This window comes from Canis lupus, chromosome X (assembly GCF_011100685.1).
Source record: "Canis lupus familiaris isolate Mischka breed German Shepherd chromosome X, alternate assembly UU_Cfam_GSD_1.0, whole genome shotgun sequence".
NCBI lineage: Eukaryota > Metazoa > Chordata > Mammalia > Carnivora > Canidae > Canis > Canis lupus.
Window position 1 is genome coordinate 30,922,432 of NC_049260.1, and position 10,454 is coordinate 30,932,885.

Genomic DNA, 10,454 nt, shown 5'->3' on the forward strand with positions numbered 1-10,454 from the left:
GTGTGCTGACTTCCTTCCTCTTTTCTGCAACAAACATACACCATTCATATGTACATGTGCACACATGCATACATACACATGCACTAAGTAGAACACAAAAGAAGCTTCTTAATCCATCAATTACACAGCTATAGCATGGCATCCAGTTGTAAGGTCATTCAGTGAACTATTTCAATAAATATAGTTGCTTCTCTGCTCAGTTACAAAATCCATCAACCAGTGCTTGGCATAATCCAGGCCTGGAAAAATAGACTATGCTCATGTAAGGAAAAAGAGGAATAATAGAAATCAAAGAAATGTTCTGGAGGAGCAATGTGAACAGAATTTGAAATTTTTTGTCATGGCAACAACAACGTTGAAAATGGTTGAAAGTCCAATGATGCTTTTGAAGGGGAGCAGAATATGCCACTCCAAAATATGCCTCTTTGGCATAAGGATTAATCTGAGCTGATGGCTTTGAGAAACAGCAGATGTAGGAGAAGCTCTAAACAGAGAAGTTACCTCTTTGTAGGAAAACCTGCATTTATAAAGGAAATTTATATTGGAAAGGGGTCCTTACCAAACAGACAGACAGCTATTACCAGAGATAACTTTTTTCATGTGAGAGATTGATCTGCAAGGCAACCTTTGTGTAGCAAATATTTCCATAATTTACCCACACCCCCAGCATCTCTTTTGTCTTAGGCTGAAGATGGTATTTAAGGTGGTGACTAGGGTCTTTTTGGGAAGTTACTCAATTTTTCTGGGTCTCTGTGTATGGGAGGTATACATGTTACTAAACTTTTGTTTTTTTACTCCTGTTACTTCGTCTTTCATGGGAGGGGGGCTCTCACCCAAGAACCTAGAAAGATAGAAAATTATTCAGCAGATACTTCATTCACCAAAGAACTTATCAGCTTTGTAAGGGAGGGATAAATTATCCCTCCTACCCCTCTTGAGTTATTTTGGTTCTTCTAATAATTAAACTTACACAAAACAAATTAATAGGAGAAAAAAAACTTTAATTAGTATGTATGGAGGTCTTATAGATATGGGATCTAAGAAAGGACCAAAGCAGGCAGCTTTTATAACTTTTAGACAAATAAATGATAAATTTTTGAGGAATTAATAAAACAAAGAAAGGTAGATTTGGTTATTCATTCGTGAAGAATCTAAGCAGGAATCGTTTATATAGTTTTCTCAGCCCTGAATTCCCTATCTCAGATGATAAGGATGTCTCTCTACCTCCTGGTGCAGAGAGGGGTACCTTTCACATTGGGGATTTATTTCCTGCTATCAGGCAGACAAAAAGAAAGGTCAGAATATTCTTTTTGCATGGGCTGTTCCTCAGGTAATTTTAATTCAAAATAATCAACAAGCCAGAGTGGCATATTCTTCGGCAGCCTGCCCTAAACCCCATTATCTATCATGCAAAGAGTATGAAGACTGGAACAGAATCTCACTCCAAATCAAGGACAAATAAATGGCAGGGGAAGTAGCCATCAGTTAATTGGAGGAGGGCAATGATAATCGCTAAAATTTTAGTGAAATGTTGTGATCACATAATTACAATGGTAAGAAATCGACTAATCTATCTGTTTCATAATGTAAATTAGCTAATAGACTACTGTAAAATTTGATGAACTGGTAGTAGTTAGACGGGGAGACTAGAGGACAACTAGTAAATCAAGGATCCGAGAAAAACTTCTAAAATTCAGGAAAGCTATGGAAGAGAGTTGGAATTGGTTTGCTAAAGAAAGAGAAGGCCCTAGAAAAGAAATGACTGGTTTGATCTGCTGTGGTAAGTCTCTGTTTCCATGATCCATCATATTAATTACATTTTCCTAACCAAATTATATTATCTCATAAAATAAAATTTAAAGTTCTCATACATTATAGCTTCCTTAAGCAATCTAAAGGAAAGGTAAAGCAAGGGTGGGTTGGATAAATTTAGTTGACACAAAAACAAAAAATTAGATGTCATACATGAAAAAGAAATAGACACTTTGTGATATAATAGTATCCAGATATTATGATAGCAAAGGTCAGGAATAATAAGTTTTCAATTTCTGCAGGAATAATAAGTTTTAATCCTGAAATAAGCAATGTTGATGAGTACTCAATATCCTGCAGGCAATTAAACCACCGAGACTGAGTGCAAATGAATGGGTTTCAATGATTAGAGCGTCTCGATATTCATCCCAATGATCATTAAGAAAGAAAAATGCTTTTATGAAGTGCATGAGGTTGACTGGTCATGTTTGTTATCTGATGGATGACTTAGACTATTTAAATCATCAGGATCTTTGGAAATTAGAAGTATGCAAAGAAAAATCAATTAGGTTAACCAAATGATGCAAATAATTTATGATTTATTTTGTAATTAGAAATACAAAATATAATTCATTCTCTGTGTAATTTAAAAGCTCATATAGACTTTTTCCATTTAGATGGGATTTATCATAAATCTCCATGTAGTTAACATTTGTTAAGTTCATGGATTCCCATTGTTGCAAGTCTCCATTGCATGTTCCCAGTTCATGGCTTCATTCTCAGTTCCGGATACCCTTCCCTCTACGTCCGTGGCACACTTGGTGGGAATCAGTCTGTTGGATTCACATAACTGATCTGTTCTTACAAACTAGCTCTGCAAAAAATATGATTAAGGTTTTTTTCCCATAAATTACATATCAAAGACCATGGACCTTCACAACTTCCTACAGATAGTTAAGTCAATAATTTTGTTAAATTAATGCCAAGCTTTCTGGGATATATTCAGATGTATGTCTGTATATGTGTGTATTTATGATGGTTACATGTCTACTGTATGACAGATAGGCTAATGGTAGTGCCATTCTGAAACTGTACTGCAACACTTAGTAACTTAATGTGGATACTGGGAATTTTTAAAAAATCTTTCTTTGCTTCAGGTTTTTTAAACATGTGAAGGCAAATAAGTTTATAATGAGAATTAAATATGAAAATGTACATAAAGTACATGTTCTTAACACATGGTATGTAGCAAACATTAAGGAATAGTTATTAATGTGTATATGTAGCTTCTCATATATATATACACACATGTATAATAAACACAGACATGTACATATTAAAAGATGAGAGAAAAATTGACCAATTGTTAATTAAACACTGGTCATTGTAAACTGCAATTGTAAATGGGATTGATTCCTTAATTTCTCTTTCTTCAGTCTCATTGTTAGTGTATAGAAATGCCACTGACTTCTGGGCATTGATTTTGTATCCTGCCATGCTGCTAAATTGCTGTATGAGTTCTGGCAATCTTGGGGTGGACTCTTTTGGGTTTTCTAAGTACAGTATCATGCCATCTGCAAAGAGGGACAGTTTGACTTGTTCTCTGCCAATTTGAATGCCTTTTATTTCTTTTTGTTGCCTGATTGCTGAGGCTAGGACTTCTAGTACTATGTTGAATAGCAGTGGTGAGAGTGGACATCCCTGTCATGTTCCTGATCTTCGGGGAAAGGCTCCCAGTGTTTCCCCACTGAGAATGATATTTACTGTGGGGTTTTCATAGATGGCTTTTAAGATGCTGAGGAATGTTCCCTTTATCCCTACACTCTGAGGAGTTTGATCAGGAATGGATGCTGTATTTTGTCAAATGCTTTCTCTGCATCTATTGAGAGGATCATATGGTTCTTGTTTTTTCTCTTGGAGATGTGATCTATCACAACTGATTGTTTTACGAGTATTAAACCACCCTTGCATCCCGGGCATAAATCCCACTTGGTCATGGTGAATAATCTTTTAATGTACTGCTGGATCCTATTGGCTAGTATCTTGTTGAGAATTTTTGTATCCAAGTTCATTAGGGATATCGGTCTATAATTCTCCTTTTTGGTGGTATCTTTGTCTGGTTTTGGAATCAAGGTAATGCTGGCCTCATAAAATGAGTTTGGAAGTAATCCCTCCCTTTCTATCCTTTGAAACAGCTTTAGTAGAATAGGTATCATTTGTTCTTTAAACGTTTGATTGAATTCCTCTGAGAAGCCATCTGGCCCTGGACTTCTGTGTCTGAGGAGGTTTTTGATGACTGCTTCAATTTCCTTGGTGGTTATTAGCCTGTTTAGATTTTCTATTTCTTCCTGTTCCAGTTTTGGTAATTTGTGGTTTTCCAGAAATGCATCCATTTCTTCTAGATTACCTAATTTATTGGTGTATTGCTCATAATACATTTTAAAAATCATTTGTATTTCCTTGGTATTGGTTGTGATCTCTCCTCTTTCATTCGTGATTTTATTAATTTGAGTCTTTTCTCTTTTCTTTTTAATAAGGCTGGCTAAGGGTTTATCTATCTTATTAATTCTTTCAAAGAAACATCTCCTGGTTTTGTTGATCTGTTCTACAGCTCTTCTGGTCTCTATTTCATTGAGTTCTGCTCGAATCTTTTTTTTTTTTTTAAGATTTATTTATTTATTTATTTATTTATTTATTTATTTATTTATGAGAGACACAGACTGAGAGAGAGAGAGGCAGAGACATAGGCAGAGTGAGAAACAGGCTCCCCGCAGAGAGCCTGATGCAAGACTCAATCCTGGATTCCAGAATCACAACCTGAGCTGAAGGCAGGTGCCCAACTGCTGAGCCACCCAGGCATCCCTCGAATTTCTATTATCTCTTTTTCTGCATGGTGTAGGTTTTATTTGCTTTTCTGACTTCAGTTTCCTGAGGTGTGAGGTTAGCTTGCATATTTGAGGTTTTCCAATTTTTTGAGGGATGCTTGTTTTGTGGTGTATTTCCCTCTTAGGACTGCTTTTGCTGTATCTCAAAGATTTTGAATGGTTGTATCCTCATTTTCATTAGTTTCCATGAATATTTTTAGCTCTTCTCGAATTTCCTGGTTGACCCTTTCATCTTTTAGTTGGATGCTTTTTAACTTCCATGTGTTTGAGTTTTTTTCCAAATTTCTCCTTGTGATTGAGTTCTAGTTTCAAAGCATTATGGTCTGAAAATATGCAGGGGACAATCCCAATCTTTTAGTATCGGTTAAGACCTGATCTGTGACCCAGTATATGGTCTATTCTGAAAAAAGTTCCATGTGTACTTAAGAAGAATGTGTATTCAGTTGCATTCAGATGCAAAGTTCTGTATATATCTTGAAATCTATTTGGTCCAGTGTATGATTTAAGATCCTTGTTTCTTTGGTGATGTCCTTCTTAGAATATCTGTCATTTGCTGAAAGTGCCATGTTGAAGTCTCCTGCTATTAGTGTATTATTATCTAAGTATGTCTTTACTTTGGTTATTAATTGATTGATTTACTTGGCAGCTCCCACATTGGGGGCATAAATAATTGTGATTCTTAGGTCTTCTTGTTGGATAGACCCTTTAAGTATGATATAGTGTCCCTCTTCATCTCTTACTACAGTCTTTGGGATAAACTTTAATTTATCTGATATGAGGATTGCTACCCCAGCTTTCTTTTGAGGACCATTTGAATGGTAAATGGTTCTCCACCCCTTCATTTTCAGGCTGGAGGTGTCCTCAGGTCTAAAATGAGTCTCTTGTAGACAGCAAATAGATGGATCTTGCTTTTTTATCCAGTCTGAAACCCTGTGTCTTTTAATGGAATCATTTAGCCCATTCACATTCAGAGTAACTATTGAAAGATATGAATTTAGTGTCATCATAATACCTATTCAGTCCCTGTTTTTGTGGATTGTTTCTTTGGGCTTCCTCTTTATTTTACAGGGTCTCCCTTAATATTTTTTGCAGAGCTGGTTTGTGGTCACACATTCTTTCAGCTTCTGCCTACCTTGGAAGCTCTTTATCTTTCCTTCTATTCTGAATGAGAGCCTTGCTGGATAGAGTATTCCTGGCTGCATGTTCTTCTCATTAGGACCCTAAATATATCCTGCCAGCCCTTTCTGGCCTACCAGGTCTCTGTGGAGAGGTCTGCTGTTAATCTAATACTTCTCCCCATATAAGTTAGGGATCTCTTGTCTCTCGGTGCTTTAAGGATTTCGTCTTTATCTTTGAAATTTGCAAGTTTCACTATTAAATGTCGGGGTGTTGAACAGTTTTTACTGATTTTGGGGGAGAACCTCTCTATCTCCTGGATCTGAATGCCTGTTTCCCTCCCCAGATTTGGGAAGTTCTCAGCTATGATTTGTTCAAATATTCTTTGTGGTCCTCTCTCTCTCTCAGCCTCTTCTGGAATCCCAGTTAGACGTACATTCTTCCTTCTCAAGCTATCGTTTATTTCCCTAAGCCTTTCCTCGTGGGATCTTAATTGTTTTTCTCTTTTTTCCTCAGCTTCCTTCTTTACCATCAACTTCTTCTATGTCGCTCACTCTCTCTTCCACCTCATTAAACCTAGCAGTTAGAACATCCAGTTTGGATTGTATCTTATTTAATCTATTTTTAATTTTGGCTTGTATAGATCTCAATGCTTTAGTAACGAAGTCTCTAGAGTCCTTTATGCTTTTTTCCAGAGCCACCAATAGCTTTATAATTGTGCTTTTGAATTGACTTTCTGACATCATATGGGAATCCAAATTCTGTAACTCTGTGGCAGAGAGTGCTGTTTCTGGTTCTTTATTTTGCAGTGAATTCTTCCTTCTAGTCATTTTGTCCAGTGCAGAGTGGCTGTATAAGCCGACTGAGTCAAAAATATCAACCACGACCTAAGTAAAATACACCCTAGATGATTCCAAACAAGTCAGAGACCAGGAAATAAAAGAAAAAAAAAAACATAACAAAATAAAACAAAAGAACCACTAAATTGAAAAACAAATTTTAAAACAAAGTAGTAGCTTTGCACAGTGGCAGTATCGTAGCCAATGAGGTCTATCTGAGGCACGATTATTGTTAATTAAAACAAAGTAGTAAAAATAAAAAGCCAAAAACCAAAAACAAAGAAGAATAAAGAAAAAGAAGAAGAAGAAAAAAGTTAAGAAAAGAGGAAAATGAGAAAAAAAGGGGGGATGGTTGTGGTGAGGAAGTGGTAGTGGAGAGAGAATGTAGTCTACCTGAAGGGTCCTACAGGGTGATCCTCTTGGTCTGAGTGTATTTTGTTCTTTATGTTAGAAGATGCTCAATTCCAAATTTATATAAAACAGCAATACTTATAGAAAGGCCCAACACTGACCACCAAAGCATAAACAAGATAAAAGAGGGGGGCAGAATGGAAAGGAAGAGAAAATATAATCTCTCAGAATGAACCAAAACAGTGTTCCACTTGGTTCTGGGTGTATGTTGGCCATGTTTTAGAAGGTACTAACTTCCACCATTGTGAGGCAGAAAAAATAAAAAACAAAAGCCAAAAACCCATATCTTGTATATCTCCCAAAATGAAATTAAATACATTGAAGGGAATCCAGAAGTGAAAAATATATCTAAGACATGTAATTGTAGAAATATGAAAGTTAAAAAGGGAAAAACTTAAAAATGAAGAGTTAGTAAAATATTGTAGTTAAGGTGGGAAAAATATTGGAATTTTTTTGTGTGATATAAGAGTCGTAATGGAAAAAAAGGACCCTCTAGTTCTATATACTATATTCTCTTAGTCCTGGAGATTTCCAGTGCTGCTTGGTCAATAAACTTGCTCTTTCCTTGTTCTTCCAGCTGGTCTTCTGGGGGAGGGGCCTGCTGTGCTGATTCTCAGGTGTGTGCACCTGGGGGAGCTGCCCCTGTTGGGAACTCGGTGGCAGCTGTTTATCCCTTGAGGACCCTGTTCACTGGCTGCCTCCCCTCTCCCGGGCACAAGGTGAAACAAGGAGAAAAAACAACAACTGCGGTGACCAGATTTCCAGCTCTGGAGTCAGCCTCCCATGAGTAACTAACCGCAGTCTCCCAGTCCTCGCTGGCCTAGATGCTCCTGGAGATAGGCACAGGTGCACTGATCTGCACAGCTTGCGGAGCGCCCGGCGGCAGGAGCGACCTCGCTGTCCCAGGGGGAATGCAGGATCCCTGGCCTGTCCCAGGGGGATGCAGGATCCCGGCTTTGTCTGCTTCGGTGCCCTGGGATCTGGGGCCCTGTGCCGCTGGATCTCATGAAGGGAACTGGGTACAGCCACCTCCATCCGGAGTCAGCTCGCCTAAGGGACTGGCTTCTCCTAAATGCCCTAGAGGGCTGCGGCACTCCAGCCCTTTACCAATGTGGGACCACGGTTTGCAGTGAGCTTTCGCCCTGCATCTTCTGAGCTTTCGCCCAGAGTCTTATAGTGACTCTGGGAAACTGGAGGCTTCACTGCCCCTCCTGCAATTTGGCCCGATTTCCCTGCTAAGCATCAGGGAAAACTCTGGCACAGATTTTTAAAGTTCTCACTTCTCCAGGCCTGGGCTTTCCTGCCCCAGAGGCTTTCACTGCTCTGCTTTAGCCTGGCTTCTCACGGTTCCCCTCTCCCAACTTGTTCTTTTTTATTTTATTTTTTCCACCTTCCTACCTTGTTAGAAGTGAAGACTTTTCTCTCTGTACATTCCAGCTGTTCTCTCTTTAAATCTCAGGTCAAATTCACAGGTGTTAAGGATGTTTTGAAAGTTATCTAGATAAGTTTGTGGGGCCAGGTGAGTTGAGGACCCCTACTCTTCCCCCATCTTGCCCCTCCCCACTCTGTATTTTTCTTTATACTTAGCTGCACATTTCAAATTTTCAGTTTCAAATTTGCAGTTATCACATTTACAGTGTGCAAAATATATATATATATTATATATATATATAATATATCTATATTTACTTTGGAAAAGGTGATCCTAAGCTGACACATCAGAGAGTGTGGTTACCAGGAATAATTTTTTCATAATCAGAGTTTTTAAATAATGCAATAGGCTACCGTGAACAATTATGTATAGGCTTTCTTTGTGGACATAAGATTTCATTTTCTGGGATAAATACTCAGTTGTGTAATTTCTAGTTTATATGGCGAATATATATTTAGTGTTTTGTTTTGTTTGTTTGTTTGTTTTTACTTTTCACCTATATTCAGAGTTGCTGTACCATTTTACATTCTCACCAGCAATGTATGTGTGATCCAGTTTCTCTGCATCATTACCAATATTTGATATTGTTACCATTTTTAAAAATTTTTTAGCTGTTCTGATAAATATATAGAGGTATCTCAACATGATCCTTATTTTACATTTTCCTGAAGTGTAGTGAAGTTGAATTTCTTTTCATGTGCTTATTTCCTATCTGTATATCCTCTTCAGGGAAATGTCCCTTCATTTCTGTATAGGAAAAAAGTCCATTTTCCACCTTCCTCTGTAAGGAAAAATCCAGTTCTTCTCTACTGTGTATTTCTGTCCTGTGTGTCTCGTTTACTAGATACACAGAATACTCATACATCTTACAGTTCTGGTCACCAAATATATGGAGATTTTTTTTTCTCCATAACAAGTAATTCTCTGTGACACCAGCTGGGTATCCTACAATTTAATTCAATTCTGACACTATCTACTGAAAGATAGTGTCTGGCCCCACAGGTTAAAGGCTCAAGCCTCCAAGACTATCACTGTCTCCCCCCTTACCCCCTGACAGCACACACAAAGTTCAGACACCAGTTTAGGCCCAGGTTGTCATCTATGCTTCTGGCCAACTTCAGAGGTGCCAAAGACCCCCTCCTTGGCTTTGATTAATTTGCTAGAACATTTCACAGACTTTATTAAAGGATATGATGAATGACACAGTTGAACAGCCAATGAAGAGGTACTTAGGGTGAGGTCTGGTGTTTTCCCACCTGGAAGTTCCCAAGTCCACTAATGGGATTTTATGGGGGCTCCCTCATGTAGGCATGATCAATTATTAACTCCTTTTCTAGCCCCCCTCCCCTCTCTGGAGGGATGAGACTGAAATTTCCTAATCATGCTTCTAATCATGGCTTGCTTGGTCTTTCTAGTGACCAGCCCCCATCTAGAAGCCATCTAGGAGCCCACCTAGAGTCATCTCATTAGAAAAATTATGCAACTAGTACCCTCATCACTTAGGAAATCACAAGGGTTTTAGGATCCTTATGTCAGGAATGAGGTTAAAGACAAATATTACAACAAGAGATGTAAAACGTTCCTAGTGTTCTTATCATTTAGGAAATTATAAAGATTTTAGGAGCTCTGTTCTAGGAATGGGAGAAGAGACCACTATATGTATTTTTTAAATTTCACAATGTCTTATCCATTTTCTTTTTTTGTTGTTGTTTAAAGGTTTACTTATTTTTCTTTTAGAGAGAGAAAGAGCAAGCATGAGCAGGGGTAGGGACAGAGGAAGAAGACAAAGGAGAATCCTGAAGCAGACTCCCCATTGAGCACAGAGCCTGATGTGGGACTCAATCTCATAACCCTGAGATCATGAACTGACCCAAAATAAAGAGTCAGACGCTTAACCAACTGAGCCACCCAGGCACCTATTTTCTAATTAAATTATTTCCTTTTTAAAATATGCTTTCAGAGGTCTTTAGATATTCCATATATGAATTTTTTTTACATAGATGGATGCTCAGCCAACTG

At 37.9% G+C, this 10,454-nt stretch overlaps 1 pseudogene; it reads left to right on the forward strand.

The window, feature by feature from the left end:
* Window positions 1-6,767: 6,767 nt before the first annotated feature.
* LOC119868701 lies at window positions 6,768-6,852 on the forward strand (annotated as a pseudogene).
* Window positions 6,853-10,454: the final 3,602 nt, after the last annotated feature.